Raw genomic sequence first — 16995 nt, 5'->3', positions numbered from 1 at the left:
TCGCTAATTGTAAATCCATTTTTATAATTGCTATGCAATCGATCGTGTAAATACGATCTCATGCTGATTCTATATTTATATTCGTAATATTTAAGTATTTGATATCTTTTTGTGGCGTAAAATTTGATGTTTTGCCTTTTGTATCACTTCTCATTAATATTTACTGTATTTGTTATTTCTCTTTTTACTTGATGCAATAAAGTATAAATAAATAAATAAAAATAAATATTTTATCAACATTATAAATACAAAAGTAAGTTTGTGTAATAAACAAACGAACTTACTTCAGCGTCTTAATGGCTGAACTAAGTATAATGAATTTTGTATATAGAAGGTATTTTAGATGGAAAAGGTCTTTATAGTTAAGTAGAACAATTTGCGAGTAAACGTTGGTAATATAATAATCTTATCATAGTATGTCAGTCATTCTCTTACGCAATCGACACAATCTCGAGATATATCCCGCGATTACAAACCCTGTAGCTCACTCCTCAGTTCTTTCCCTTCACACCGCTTTGCCCGTGCGGAGATCACCCCCCGTCCCGCACCGCTGTCCTCTGCCTACCGACCTCTTATATACGTACTGCTCTCTTTACAACAAAAAAACACCAATTTCCCAAATTCTCGAAGCGGGCCGAGCCCGCTCGCGGCAGACCTAAGATGGCCGACGGACGGCTCACGGCTTCCATTTTGATTGCAGATTACGGTCGCGCGTCCCTCCACCGTTCAAAGCCTAACCGATGCCGCGTCCTGCCGCTATAACTCGCTACATAAACGTATTGCACACGTTTTTAGGTTAATTTTTCCCGTTCTATGCGACGGTGATGTCGTCTCCCGCGTAAAAAGCTGTATGTGCGGCATGTGTCGCTAAAATGGCGGGTGTAATGTCGAATTTCGATGTCGCCAGTTTTGATCCGTTCATTGTATCGATTTGTCGGCCGCCCGGAGTTGAAAGAAAGTCCACGCGGAGTCTAATGTCCGTGTTAAAATGTAGCCGAGTTCAAGCAATGGTTTTGTCTCTTTCGGGCCCCGCATCTCGTACCTACCTGTACTGCATAAACCGATGTTAGTTAAATGTAGCTCTCGCGTCTCGCGATTGAAAATGGAATGAAAGAGCATAAATTTAGTCTATGCGTTCTAACCAGCCAGTACGTACGTTATTGCCAGTAACATTATCGTCGTTTGCCACTAATATGGCTGTATGGATGTTATAAATGTATGTCATTGTCTGACATTCAGCTATCGACGACTATTTTCGTGTATATCTACTGTACATTAGATATTTGCACGACTTTTATTATCCAGGCTTAAATAGAGGCCATTGGTTGAACGCTAAACAGTTTCTATTCTGCCTAGTCCATAAAGAACCTAGCGAGAAGATACTTCAAGATAACTTGAGTATCACATATTGGGACTTTATTATTGAACACATAGACCGATAATTCATGAGATGTCTATTACACATTGGCTTGTTTGCCATTCTAAGTTACCTACTTATAAAATCATGTGCCTATAATAAGATTTTGCTACGCAAAATGCACTTTTTTGCTCCACCAAAAAATAATTGAAATCATCATTAATATGCAATTAACACGGGAGTAAACTCTATAGAATTTACACGAATTGCAAGGGGATTGTTAGTAACGGAGTTTAATGACCCCATTGCTAGTAATATACCCTGTCAGGTTGACGTCCACGCGGTTCCTCTACGAAACCATCGTTTTTCAGTCTCGATGGGCCAACTGACCTGCTTTTCTCGCCTATCATATCTCACTGGTGCCCCACCTGCATATACCAATTGTACAGGCAGGATTAACATTCCATTCTCAAATATTAAAAAAAAAAAATTATAATGCAAAAATTATTGTGAATATCAAATCAGAATTGACAAAGTAATATAGCCAATAGCCAATAAACAAAGGAAAACTAGAAGAATAGAGAAATTTGACATGGAGTGTTCACACTAACATTTTACATAACATGTTATTATATTTAAATTAGCTTTTACACGTGGTAAAAAGTAGCGTATCTCCTTCTCCATACAATTTAATAAGTGTATACCAAATTTCATAATGCCATATTACGAAATTATTAAATTAATTAGCGGCCCGTCCCGGCTTCGCACTGGCGGACATTTTTACAACATTTTAAAAAGTGATTATTGTGACATAACGATAATAGTTGGACATATAGTATCGCGAAGTTTTTTATAGTTATAGATATTTTCTTCAATATTGTAGAACATACTTTTGTTCTATCACCAATAGTTTCCGCAGCGCACGCGATGAAAGATATTTTATAGCATTTGTTATACCTTGATTTATGTTACTAAAGTTTTAGTAAGGATCCCTAATTTTTTCTAGCAATAAATATAGCCTATGTTACTCAGGGTGAATGTAGCTTTCTAATGGTGAAAGAATTTTTTAAATCCGCAAAGTAGTTTTTGAGTTTATTTATTACAAACATACATACATACAAAAATACAAATCTTTCCTCTTTATAATATTTGAGTAGATTAAGTAAATATTAATTATCAATTAAATAATTACCACAGTAATTACCAATTCGTCATAATCCCACGATTATTGCCTCTTTCCAGTTTTTTTTTAATGGATGGTAATGAAATGGTGACCCAGCCTGCTCTAATGTTATATACTGGGGGGGACCAGAGCGGGACAATAGGTAAGAATGAAAAGGCAGGTCGGTTAGTCCATTGTGACGAATACACTTGAAATTAAACACGATGGCGTCCAGGGAGGACCACGTGGAGGTCGACCTAACAGGGTATGTTGCTAGCAATAGGACTGGTAGGCCGCATTACAAACAATCCCCCCCCCCCCCGCCTCTACCAGTTAGGATAACCTTTATTTCCAAAATCAGCCCATTCAAAAATTGAATCCGGGATCTCCTTTATCCAAATCAACGTGTGATCAGACTTTCAAAGCTATACGTGTACTGCGTAGCATTCGCATACATACATGATGTTCATTCAATTCTAGTACATTTCCATCCTTACTAGGCATGGCTAATATTGGTACCGTTCCAATATCTATGTATTTTTTTTATGGGTGAAAATGGTATGGTAACCCCGCCTGCGCTAACGGGATACGACGGCGGAGCACCAGTGAAGGGTGATAGATGAGAATGAAAACAGGCCAGTTAGTCCATCATGATGAATTCATCAGGAATTAACCATGATAGTTTCCAGGGGGTACCGCGAGGAGGTCGACCTGGTTGGGTATATTGCTAGAAATGTGATTCTCAGTCTCCATTACTAACAATCCCTTTTCCCCCAATACCTATGTATTAGGTACTTTTGGACATTAATGGCGAATAAAAGGTCATCACCCATTCCGATATCGTCCATACCGGTCGAATTTCTATATTAATTTCGATCGGTTTCTTCATTTGACATTAAATATTAGATAACAGATAATTAACATTGTGGTGATACGCAAGCGAGTTGGTTAAACACTAATTTATTCATTGAAAGTATAAATAAATACTCGTAGAACAGATTGTTACCGGCCAGTATTTACAAAATTATTAATGGCTAGTACGTGAACATACTTGTTGTTGAACTAGTATACGGATTAATGTAATCAAAAGATATTGTAATTAAAATATACAGATATTGCTATAATAAAATAAAAAAAAATTAACCCACGCCTAATTTTCACCCATCAGCCTGATAGGTGAGGATTAGGGGTGGGTAGTATCAGGTATTCCACCAGTGTAAACCAATTGATATTTCTTTACAATATCGTGGAACTTTCTACTCTTTATAATATTAAAAAATATGTAATTTTTTAATATTATAAAAATTTCATACCAAGAGGGAGACTTTGTACAAAAGTCGTTTGCTTGGGTACCTCTGTCCCATTCGTGTTTCAACCGTGAAGCAGTTGTGTTTGCATGGCTAAATTTCGGTTTGAAGGGTGGAATATGGCGTGAATTTACAGGGTACAGGGGGTATCATGGGCGAAACAGTATACTCTGTTATGTCCATGGTACTGCTCGTGTCTATAGGTGACGGTTACCACTTCCCATCAGGTGGGCCGTCAGCATGTTTACCATTCTAAGTTGTATAAAAAAAAAATTATAAAGAGAAAAAAAATCTGTGTATTTGTTATTTTTTTGTAATGATTAAATTTTAAAACTACGTATTTGATTTTAAAAATTCTTTCACCTATGGACAGCTACATTATCAGCGAGTAACATAGGTTATTTATTATTAAAAATAATATAAAGATTGTATCCCACAAACAAAAAACCGCTTTAAATTGTGTCAAAATCAGTAATTTTGTTTAAAAAACTAAACTCAGTTTTGACAAAAATTTCCATGGGATCGATCTGTAAGTATAACCTTTCAGATAAAGAAAGGAATTTTCGAAATCGGTATACAACTGACGAAATTATGAGGTAACATATAAAAAAAATACAATCAAATTGAAAACCTCCTTTTTGAAGTCGGTTGATAAAATACAAATTTATATATAATAATAATAAATTGTACGCCGCTTTCTCTTCCTGGGGCCCTGAACTCCGGCCGACTGTGCTTCTGCGGGGGGTTAGTTTGCCATCAAATCCTTAAGAGGGGAGATGAGATTTTTTGTAAAAAAAAATAATAATAACTTTATTGTAACTAAAAATCGGGTACACAATTTATTATACAGTGATTACTACACTAGGCTCGCAGGCCTGTATCGTAGTAGTCAGTGAGTGGCTAATTTAGTCCATATTTATTGCCATTTATAGTCCGGTTCTTGTATAATTTTATCTTTCTATCCCCCTGTAAAGCTGGAGATAACCAAAAGTATAAAAAATTGTCTATTATATTAGAGTTAATATAAAATACTATTATACCTTACCCAAGCAATCGACTTTTGTATAAAGTCTCCCTCTGATAAACATTATATAATTGTATTATATATATATATATTAATTATTGCTGTGTGGTCCTGGCATAGAATAGTCCACCCTTCCAGGTGTGCCGTCAGTTTGTTTGCCATTCTAATTTGCATTAAAAAAGTATACAATACTCTTAATTGTTTAGAACCTAAGGACCTACCATGAAATGATTTCCGAAATGTCGGCGCTGAACGAAACAAATTTTTCATGTTAAAATTACATAATACGTTACCGTTTAAAAATATTAAAAATGTTAAATTATCGTACCTTTGGACTTTTATAGTAGGATTTAGTAAGAACATAATCTCAATCTCCATTTACTGAAATAGAGTCTGAAAATTCAGAATTTAATTTCATAGACTCCCATAACTTCAAAAACTCCAGTTTTTCGTTGCATTATGCAGAAAAATGTTAAAGGCCTCATTACAATATATAGATAGTGGTTTGTACTCGTAGATATATAGATATTTGTTACTATATATTTGTTTGAAATTTGGCATATAGATAGATAAATAGATTCTCTTTATTGTTTCCTCCAAAAGATTACAATAGTAAACTTATTATAAATATAAACAATTACAAGAAATAGTCACAATGAGGAAACAATGGGCGACCTCATCATTAAAAGCGATGTCTTCCAGCCAACCTTTGGATGGAGAGGAATAAAGTAGTAAGTAGGCAAACTATAGAACTTACGTTAACAGATAGGACACTTCTTATCTGATTTCACGCGAGCAAAGTCATGGTATACAACTAGTGTACCATCTATGACTACCTCTTGTAATGAAGTAACAATAATCCTATAGAAACGATTATTCTTGTGGAAAACACTGCAATCTCATACACATAGGAGGTCGTTGCCCTTTCGCATGTCCAGTTCACTTGATCTCCCCTGCCTCTACGTACTCTTAGCACATATAGACGATAACGGGGGACGAGTGTGTACATCCGGAGATCTTCTTACACTGGACATTAAATATAGGCGGAAGTTGACGGCTTGACATCGAAGAGATATGGAAGATGTTGAATAAATCAATATTCTAAAGACATGTTTGCGATTGTGTTGTTTGCAAATATTGGCACTATTATAAATTTTATTGTTGAAAATTTCCCTCATGACTAAGGATGATTTGATTTCGAAAGTAGTCGAGATTTTTCGATCTAATTACACATAAGTTAAACTGTTATTTATTACTATTATAAATGTTAAAGGCTTGTGAGGTTGTATATATGTATGGATATTTGTTACTTCTTTATGCGATAATTACTGGTCGGATGACAATGTGTAATAATTTATACGAATAGGTTATATCTTTACTTATGACATAGGATACTTTATATACTAACTAGCTTTTACCCGCGACTTCATCCGCGTGACCGGGATATGTTTACTAAAGGTAAGAAGTAGACTATGGTATATCCTTCCCAATCCCGTGTATATATATACCAAATTTCATTTGAAAGAAAGATGAAATATTTTTATTCAAGTAAACTTATATTTAAGTATTTTTGAATAGTCATTTTTTCATTGTTATGTCGCCCATTCGGAACGCAATTTCAGCCAAGAAGAACAGGCAAGAAACTCGGCTATTGCTTTTTTCAAAAAGTTGAATTATATACATGATGAATTTGTATGAATACAAACTACTAAGCTACCCCGATGATAAAATGAATAATTTGCAGTGACCACAGAAGGTACTACTTTTTTATAATACAGGGTCAAACGAGCATAGTTTACTAGCTTTGATCCGCAACTTCATTCGCGGCACCAGGATATACTCATTGATCGGGATAAAACGTAGCCTATATTCTTCTCCATCACACATATCGTGTGTATACCAAATTTCATATTGACCGGTTTAGCCATTAAAGCGCTGAGAGGTAATAAATACACAAATTCATTTACACATTTATAATATTAGTAGCTTTTGCCCGTGGCTTCGCTCGCTTCTATACAAACTTTCATCTCCTACTGAAGTAAGAAGAGCTAATGCTCTTTATAGCCTATGTTATTCAGGGATAATATAGCGTTCTAATAATGAAAGAATTTTTGAAATTGGCCCATTAGTAGTTAATATTAGTTTAGATTAAGTATACTTTTTTTTTGTGTAACTTAGAATGGCAAACAAGCTGACGGCCCACCTGATGGAAAGTGGTAACCGTCGCCTATAGACATGAGCCATGGCCATGGACATAACAGAGTATACTGTTTATTTAGTATACTGCTGTAAGCGACAATTTTGTCTGTCTGGAATAAATAATAAGTAATATTCGTATAATAAAAGTGTTTATAACTTTAGTTGCTATTGAAGGAGTAGACTAAGGGACGGCGAGGGATGGGCAGCAGCGTCCTTCTTAAAATATTTCTAAAGCCTGACTGCGGTTGCTAATCCGCCTGCCAAGCGTGACAACTACTGGCAAAGTCCTACCAAAGAGGAGGCTTATGTTCAACAGTGGACAGTTAAAGGCAACGTAGGCAATTAAAGATTATTTTTTTATATTTACTTTAATGCATTTATGTACATAATATTTTTTTTTTTATGCAACCTAGAATGGCAAACAAGCTGACGGCCCACCTGATGGAAAGTGGTAACCGTCACCTATAGACATGAGCTTTACCATGGACATAACAGAGTATACTGTTTAGCCCATGATACCCCCCATGCGTTGCCATTCCTGAGGACTCAGATGTTCTTCCTCTGTACCGTGTAAATTCACACCATATCCCACCCTTCAAACCGAAACACAGCCATGCAAACACAGCTGCTTCACGGTAGAAACACGAATGGGACAGAGGTACCCAAGCAATCGACTTTTGTACAAAGTCTCCCTCTGGTAAAACATTGTAATATACTCTGTATTACAATGTTTTTATGAAGACTAAGTACATGAACTCGGTTTGGGGTTTTTTTATGAATGATAATGGAATGATAACCTTGCCTGTGGTAACGGCATATGCTGGCGGGGCACCAGTGAGGGACAATAGGTAAGAATGAAAAGGCAGGCCAGTTAGCCCATTGTAGCCCAATGAATACACCTGGAATTCAACATGATGATTTTTAGGGAGGACCACGTGAAGGTCGAATTGACAAAGTATATTGTTACCAATGGTACTGGTAATTCGCATTACTGACAATCCCTTCCCCCCACTCTGTATGAGTACAGCAAATTTTTATCGCTAGTTAGCTAATATACGTGCATCAATGCCAATTTAGATTATATTTATTTACTATTATAAATAATTGCTTGTTTTATAAAAACATTACATTTATCATGCAATAATTTCGATTTGCATTGAAAATTAAAAAATAAAATTAATGTAATAAGTCAGTCTGGTGAATTTTCAAAAATAATTCAACATTTTTCAATGATTCTGATTGATTATTTAAAAAGTGCTCAATTAATGAGCTATATATTGTCAATTATAGAATAACGTATTGCGTATATCGCATCGCACTAAGCGCACCTATGATTGGATAGATAAAAAAAAAACAATATGGCGTTGGCGCGAAAAGTGATCATGGGATGTCAGCAGCATACGCTCTGTTTCGTGTATTTATTTTATAATAAACGACATCTACTCGTAAGTGGAATTCATAATTTACTACGACGTGGTTTTGTGTGCAAGTTGCTAGATGTCATAATAAGACTACGTTTCTATTATTGTAAAAACTGATATGCGTCATGGACATGTGAAGTACCCTACATTACGCCAATTTATTTCAATACAAGTTTTTGTGTCGTGATCCGGAGCCCGTAAGGATCCTTACCTGCGTCGTGGAGAAGGACAGCAGCCCAAGGAGGCAGGAGAACCATCTCATCATAAAGGTACGACTAATTTAAAATGTTGCGAACGGCATACCGATTTAGGAAAGTCTCGCTGCCGACCTCTGGATTTCTAGTTTTTCGCCCATACACGTACCACTAAAAGCTTTGCATCTATTTTATATGTATTATGCATCGAAATTTTTAAAATATATTATGGTTATAACTCAAATTTTGATTCATATTTATTGCTCTTATCAACCGACTTCAAAAAAGTACTGGTGAAGTGACTAGCAGGGACTGATAAGTACTAGACTCATATGTGTATGTTTGTGTGTGTGTGTGTGTGTGTGTGTGTGTGTGTGTGTGTAGCGGTGCTGCCTTCACGACTAATTGTCTAGGCGCTGTCAGCAATGATATTTATTTGCAACCGACTTCAAAAAGAAGGGGGTTCTTAATTCGGTTGTATTTTTTTATATTTGTTACCTCATAACTCCGTCCGTTGTGAACCGATTTAGAAAATTCTTTTTATATCTAAAAGGAGATACTTACAGATTGGTCATATAAAAATTGTTCTCAAATTTGGTTCAGTACACAACTGATGCCGGTTTTTTTGTGGAACACAATTTTAATTATAAATAGTATTTTTTTTAATTACAAGACGGGTTTGCTCTTGATCTTACCTCGCGTTGGCGTGTAGTCCAGGCATAGAATGGGTCACCCCTTCATTTCCCATGGGTGTCGTAAAAGGCGTTTAAAGGAACTTAATAGTCGAGGGATGGGCAGAAGCGTCCCTCTTAAAACATCACCAAAGCCTAACTGAGATTACCAACCCGCCTGCCAAGCGTGGCAATTACTGGCAAAACCTTGCAAGAGGGAGACTTATGTCCAGCAATGGACAGTTAACGGCTGATATAGTGATGATGATTGATTAAAATAGCTTTATCATCACGATTTACTTATTATTATAACTTTATCCTTAATATTACCCGTGCCTAAAGTTGCCTAAACCACTTTCCTTTTCTGTCACACGTACAACCATCTCGCTCAGACGTGCATTAATGCATTTTTTGCATGTAACAAGATATTATTAAATTCACACAGCTGCCTCTATTTCGGTTGTTAAAAGGGAGGTGTGATTATGACGGATTTTACTGCGTATTTAATATAAACTCTAAAACATGAATACTGTAAAATCACACTTTAAAAATATGAAGTAATAAAAAAATATTAGAGGTCTACTGCTGAACATAGGCCTCTTCCTGTAGGGGGGGGGTTTTGCCAGAAGTTACCACGTTTACCAGGCGGGTTGGCAACCGCAAGATTTTTTTTTGATGGGTGTAAATAGTATGGTAACTCCGCCTGTGATAACGGAATACGCTGGCGGAGCACCAGTGAAGGGTGATAGATGAAAAAAGGCCAGTTAGCCCATCATGATGAATTTATCAGGAATTAACCATGATAGTTTCCAGGGGGAACCGCGAGGAGGTCGACCTGGTTGGGTATATTGCTAGAAATGGGATTCTCAGTCTCTATTACTAACAATCCCTTTCCCCCCGGCAACCGCAAGTTAGGCTTTACTTTTTTTTAGTTGTCTCTTACGATAGCCACGGGAATGAAAGGGTTAGCCCATTCTATGCCAGGACCATGCGGCAATTACTTTTATGTTATACTAATATATAAATAATTTTATCGATTGCAAAAAGACTTCTAAAAATCGGTGCAGACATGACGTAACAACAACAACAACAAGTAAGTGGGTAAGAAACAAGTAAATTAATTAATTTACAAGTGCAATAAAAAATATATTTTAAATAACATGTACAAAATTTATATACATATATATACAAACCAGTTAATTTGATTTAAAAACCGAACTACTAAAGTGATTTTTATGTAAAAATACATATAATGCTATGGGATTAATCTGAAAGTATATCCTTTCAGATAAAAAAAAAATCCAAATCGGATTGTCAGTGAAAGATTTCTGAGGTAAAAAACATAACAAATACAATCATATTGAGAACCTTCTCCTTTTGAACCGACTTAAAAAAGATGGTCAGTTACATACCGATTTGGACAATTCTTTTTTATTTAAAATAAAATATCAAATATCAAAATCTGTATAGTCGTTTAGTTTTTAAATTCAAATAATTGATTTTGCCATAATTTAATTAATTTTTTTTTTCGTAGAGTACAATTTAAAATTATCATTTAAAGTCGGCTGGATTTTTACAGACAAATAGACAACCTCTTTTGTAAAACAGTGACAGAAAAATATTTGAATTTAGAATATGGAATTGTGTGTCCACTGAGCATTCGATTTGATTTTTAACAAAGAGTTCTTTACTCTGCAAATCCGCAAAGAATAACGAATTGAGACTTCAGAAACTGCCCATTACATTAGCTAATATATAGCTAAGTACCTAGCTTCAGTTGTTACAATAGAATCGCCCTCTATTCGCCCCGATTAAGTGTAACAAAGAGAGGTAATCGATAACGATGGAATCGTAAGAGACACGACGAATACACAGACCGAGGTGAAATATATTGCTGGCATAAATATTGATTTTATGTGAGAGGGGCGGCGGCCGGCAGGGCTGTCCACCGCGAGTTATTGAAATAGTGAATTTAATTTTTACTTGCTAAAACTCTACATTACTTAAACTTGCATTGGTCAGTGTTGTGGGATATCAAATGGGATGCCACAGTGGTGACCAAATTTGTTAAATTGTTTATTTTTTTTAACATTAATTAAACGACAATTACAAATACTAAATAAATTAACAATATAATAAAATGGTGTGACTTAATGATCTCTATACTTGGAAGATATGAATTTAAAAAAATAATATGAGGGGTCTTAAAAAGACCAATAGTAGTCCAAACAATATTTTTTAGAAATTTGGTTAGGTATGCTTGTTTTGTCATCACGCAATAACTAATCGTATCAATTCAAATTCGATGCTGTTTTCACATTTGTGTTCCTGAAGGTCTAACTTAAAATTTGATATCTTTTTAATTTTTTTTTTTTAATTATATAATCTTTATTGACCAATAAAATGTGGTACAAAAGGCGGACTTAATGCTATAGACATTCTTTGCCAGTCAACCTTTAGGATGTGCAGAGGTACTCGATGGCAGTTTAAAAAAATATGTATTTTAGTATAAGATGGTAATTACATACATACGGGAGGAAAGGGATTGCTAGTAAGGAGATCTAATATCCCCATTGCTAGTAATATACCCTCTCTCCACGCAGTTTCCCCTGGAAACCATCATGGTTAATTCTTGTCGAATTCATCATGATGGGCCAACTGACCTGCATTCATTTTCACCTATCATCTTCCACTGGTGGCCCATCGGTGTATACCGATAGCGCGGACGGGGTAAGCACTCCATTTTCACCTATTAAAAAAAATTACATACTTACAAACATTCATAAAAATAAATATAATTTTTTTTTAATGGATGATAATGGAATGGTAACTCCGCCTGCGCTAACGGTATACGCTGGCGGGGCACCAGTGAGGGATGATAGGTGAGAATGAAAATGGTCGACCTGGTTGGATATATTGCTAGCAAATGGAGATCTTAGTCACCATTACTAACAATCCCTCCCCCGCCCCCCAATATACATATTAATGTAGTATATAAATATATAAATATAAAAATATACGTGTATGTACCTATGATGTACTATTGCCTATTACTTGTTTCGATTTAGATAATTCAAAAGGAAATTCACGCGTACAACAGAAGTATGAATAAATGAAGACTTTAAAATTTACTGCAAAATGTGTATTGTAATAATCTCACGCGAACATTGTCACCGACTTGTTTGAATTTTAATACAAAATAATAATTTACATTTATTTAATCATCGCCAACCCTAAACCGCAGAGTTAAGCCCGCAGGGATGTCACACGTCTGAGGGGCAGTGAGATGTGAGAATGGGACAGGTTTCTATAATCCTTACATTAAAGTGAGACAGACGTATAGTCAATGCTTTCGCCGTTGCCACGTACTCGGCTCTTTTTATTTATTCTATGCGTTGCGTTTTGCTCCCTTTGTGATGGATTTCGGTTGCTTTTTAATTAGAATCGTCGCAAATTGAATCTGATTTTGGGCATCGTATTTATTTATATACATTATTTATTTATTTATAGCAAAGTACTTGAATACAAATTAATACATTAATACGATATATTATATATATATATATATATATATATATATATATATATATATATATATATATATATATATATATATATTAAAATATGTACTCTAATAGTTATTTATTATAAAAAATGCTAACTATGAATGTTTTACTCAACTGCTACTAAAAAAAAGGGTATTGTTATTTGAGCGTTATTTTAGAAAAGATGAAAATAAAATATTGTCAAATTTATTATTTAGTCCAGTTTCCAGGTCTGCTGTGTGGTCCTGGCATAGAATGCTCCCCCTTTTCTTTCCCGTGACTGTTGTAAGAGGTGACTAAAGATAATTAATAGTCGAGGGATGGGCAGGTCTTAAAACATAACCAAAGCCTAACTGGGTTGTCAATTCGCCTTCCAAACGTGGCAACTACTGACAAAACCCGTCTTATAGGAGAGGCTTATGTAGCAGTGGATAATTAATGCTTGATATAATAATGATAGTTTCCAGGAGAAATTGCGCGGAGGTCCACCTTTACAACACATATTTCCAATATTGATTACGGTAGACCCAATTTCTGGCAAGCAACTCTATTCCCAAATTTTTAGTGACTAATGCATGCATATTACTAATGCATATTAAAAAAAAAAACCCGTAGAATATTTTTTTTATTTAAGTAAACTTAATTATTAGCATTTTTGAACAGTCTTTTTTTTAATAATGTACCGCCCAGTTCGGAATGCAAATTCAGCTGAGAAAAACGGGTAAGAAACTCAGCTGTTACTTATTTCAGATAAAACTAGAATTTAGATAAAAAAATATAAGTGGATAGGGTCGTCAAAAAATTGTACATAACGAAAAAGTATATACTTGTGAAAGACTAACAAACTACCAGAGAGATATTGTAACAAAAATAAATTGGCAACCCTAAAATAAAATGAAGCGATCAACAAAGTTGCAACTGACAAAATGACATGGGATTTTCGTTTTTAAATTGGAACGTTTTATAATCGTACAAATGATACCCGTATCGGGTTCATAAATTATCCGTCACTGGAAACCATTAAAGAATACAGCAATATTTAATTTTGCAATGTGACATTAATATTTAGTTTTATAAATAAATTAAAATTTATAATAATAATAAAATCTTTTATTCAGCTACAAAAACTTTATACATTAAAAATAATAATTATGTGGCAGCAGCTAAAATGGTCGCCACTCAGCATAAGCTGCAGCTTGGTGCTGCAGCGTTTATTTTTAATTTACATTAAAAAAAAAAACAGTTTTTCTTGTACCTTTTCTGCACTAGATTACCCCTTAATATTTTTTTCCACACTGCACTGATTCTTATAGAGTTAGAATTATAGAGGTATACATACTTAATCTCAGGTGCATGTAGAAGGGGGTGGGGGGCTCGTCCATCTCAGAATTCTCTGGATTGGGTTGGGTAGCTGAGCGGCTGTGGGGCTCGTGCTCATGTCACAGCCGCTCATTACTAAGGGTCCCAAATGGTTTCGAAACTAGTCGAGATTTTTCAACTAAAATAAATTGCTTATCCTATTATTGCATCCTAGTGATGGAAAGCAATAGTATTAAAATCTGTTAATTTCTTAGACTTGCCGTTTATTATTTATAAGGATTCCATGTTACCATTTCTGTATGAAACCCTAATAAAAAGTATTATAGTGAAATGAGTATTATAGACAATGTATACGGTGTGCAGCGGCATCTAGTATCCATCTCTGAAAATTATCTTTTTGACAAGTTGTAGTCCCAAGCATGAATGGCACTAGTAGTTTAGCTAGTCAATTACAGATGGCGCTAATTCTTTTATTACATTTTAAAAATTTAGACCTTCAAACTAAGTCTTTTACAGAATAAGCAGGGAGAACTAATATAATATGTCTATTTTAATATTTTATAACTTTTAAACAAATCTTGAAATTATTTAATCTTTGCTACAGCTACACAGACAGCCATTCCATCAGATTTCCCGCGGTTTAGTTTTAAATGTATCAAAATTCATTTTAAGTGGTTTAATGATAAAAATCGCGGTTTGAAAAGATAGCAGACAAATACCTTGGTTTTTTTGCAATTATAAATACTTTTTAACAGCTGAAAACTTTGACTGTAACATAGTTTGTCCTTTATGAAACTAAACAATTTTCTTAAAAAATAAAGTTTAAATTTCAAAATGTTTTTGAAATTTTTCATAATAATCCCGCAATTACATGATCGATTTTGTATGAATCATGATGATTTTATGCACTTGGCAAAAAAGCTAACGATTTTTTAACGAATGAAGATGGAATGATGCGCCCGTCTATGCTAACGATATACAAAGGTACGTATAGTTATATCGTTAGCATAGGTACCAGTGTATGATGAAGAGATGTGAGTGGTAGTCACTTGACCTATCGTAGCTAATTCACAACATGTACCCTACAGGTTGAGCTCCACGCGATTTCTTGTGGAAATCATCATCGTGTTATTGCTAAATTCGTCATGATATAGCAGGTTGAAAACAATTGGTGACATACAATTTTATTTATACTCTGACATCAAATAAAATGATAATATATATCAACCAGTTAACTGTCGGGGGGAAAGGGATGTTAGTAATGGAGACTAAAAATCCCATTGCTAGCAATATACCCAACCAGGTCGACCTCCTCGTAGTTCACCATGGAAACTATCATGATTAATTCCTGATGAATTCATCATGATGGGCTAACTGGCCTGTTTTCATGCTCATCGATCACCCTTCACTGGTGCCCCGCCAGCGTATCCCATTAGCACAGGCAGGCTTACCAATCCATTTTCATCAATAAAAAAAAAACCCTTAACTGTCCACTGCCCAACATAGATCACTTCCTATTGGGGGGTTTTGCCAGTAGTTGCCAAATCAATTTTGTTAAGGGAAAAATCTCAAACATTTGTAGAAAGTATAAAACTAAGCTGGACAATCATGTGCAATTTATGCGATTTATTCTATGGAAGCGTGACACGCTTGACAGGGGCTAACCTTGCTAAGCCATTGCCAAATTGTACTTAGGTTTTGGTGATGTTTAGGGAGGGATGCTGCTACCCATCCCGCGACGATTAAGTTCCCTTAGCCTCTTAGGATATTACGAAAAAGAAAGGAGATGCCTATGCCAAATACCAGATAAAATAATATGCCAAAAAAATACATAATAATACATAAAAAATGTATTTTTATGTATTATTAGTATACATAATAAAGTATAAATAAAGTAAAAGAAAAAAAAAGTCAATTTCATTATTACATTTGCTAAGATGAATAACAGGCACTTAGCAACGAAAGATCATTGACACCTGTGCGTGCGTGCACATTTATTTGCAAAACTTAATTATTACTCGCCATCTTTATTGCCAACGTTAAAATGCCATCTGTGGGCAAGTGGAGTAACTAAAATGACGTCATAACAAGGCAGTCCAACTGGTTCGTGTAAGTTGCGCTGTACCGTTGGGTTCAACGTCCTCTCAGGTGTTTTGTTTACGCGGGAATTTGACATCGCCGGAAGATTCGAATTTTGAATTTGTCAGATTTTTCAGATTCACACGTTTATAGACATGTAGTTATAAAAAATAACGGTTTTATCCGGTAACACTTGTAACTATTAATTTACACCTAGTTTATTATCTTATGGCCACTTTTGAGTGTATAGTTTCAAAAGTAAAAATTATAATATATAACGGTTGTTTTAATTGTTGTAAGAGTTAACTCTCTAGATTGGTATATCTATGTAAAAGTGCTGAATTTCTGCTTTGTTCACCAAGTATTTTCTTTTACGCTATATTGTTCGTGTTCAGTAAAAATAATAATAATATATATAATTATAATTATATTTTTGATTTTAGTATATTCACGTACAATTGTTTTAATATTTTATTGTAGTGCCTTTTATATATTAATGAGTATCTATTTCAAATTTATTGTTGTTTTATTTTAGAAGTACATTTCTATTTCTACAATTCTTATTCAGCTTTTGGTCGACATTGTAAATAAATTAACATTTATCGAAATTGAGAAAACTAATTAATTTATTATTAGCACAAATAATACAAACACTGTGAAAAAGTCTCATAAATTATACAATTAAACATAAATTAATCGTCGTGTCTCATAAAAAA

Source organism: Galleria mellonella, unplaced genomic scaffold (genome assembly GCF_026898425.1).
Source record: "Galleria mellonella isolate WM207_F2 unplaced genomic scaffold, CSIRO_AGI_GalMel_v1 utg424, whole genome shotgun sequence".
In the NCBI taxonomy this organism is placed as follows: Eukaryota; Metazoa; Arthropoda; class Insecta; order Lepidoptera; family Pyralidae; genus Galleria; species Galleria mellonella.
The sequence above is the reverse complement of the archived record's forward strand: the minus strand, read 5'-3'. Positions refer to the sequence as shown.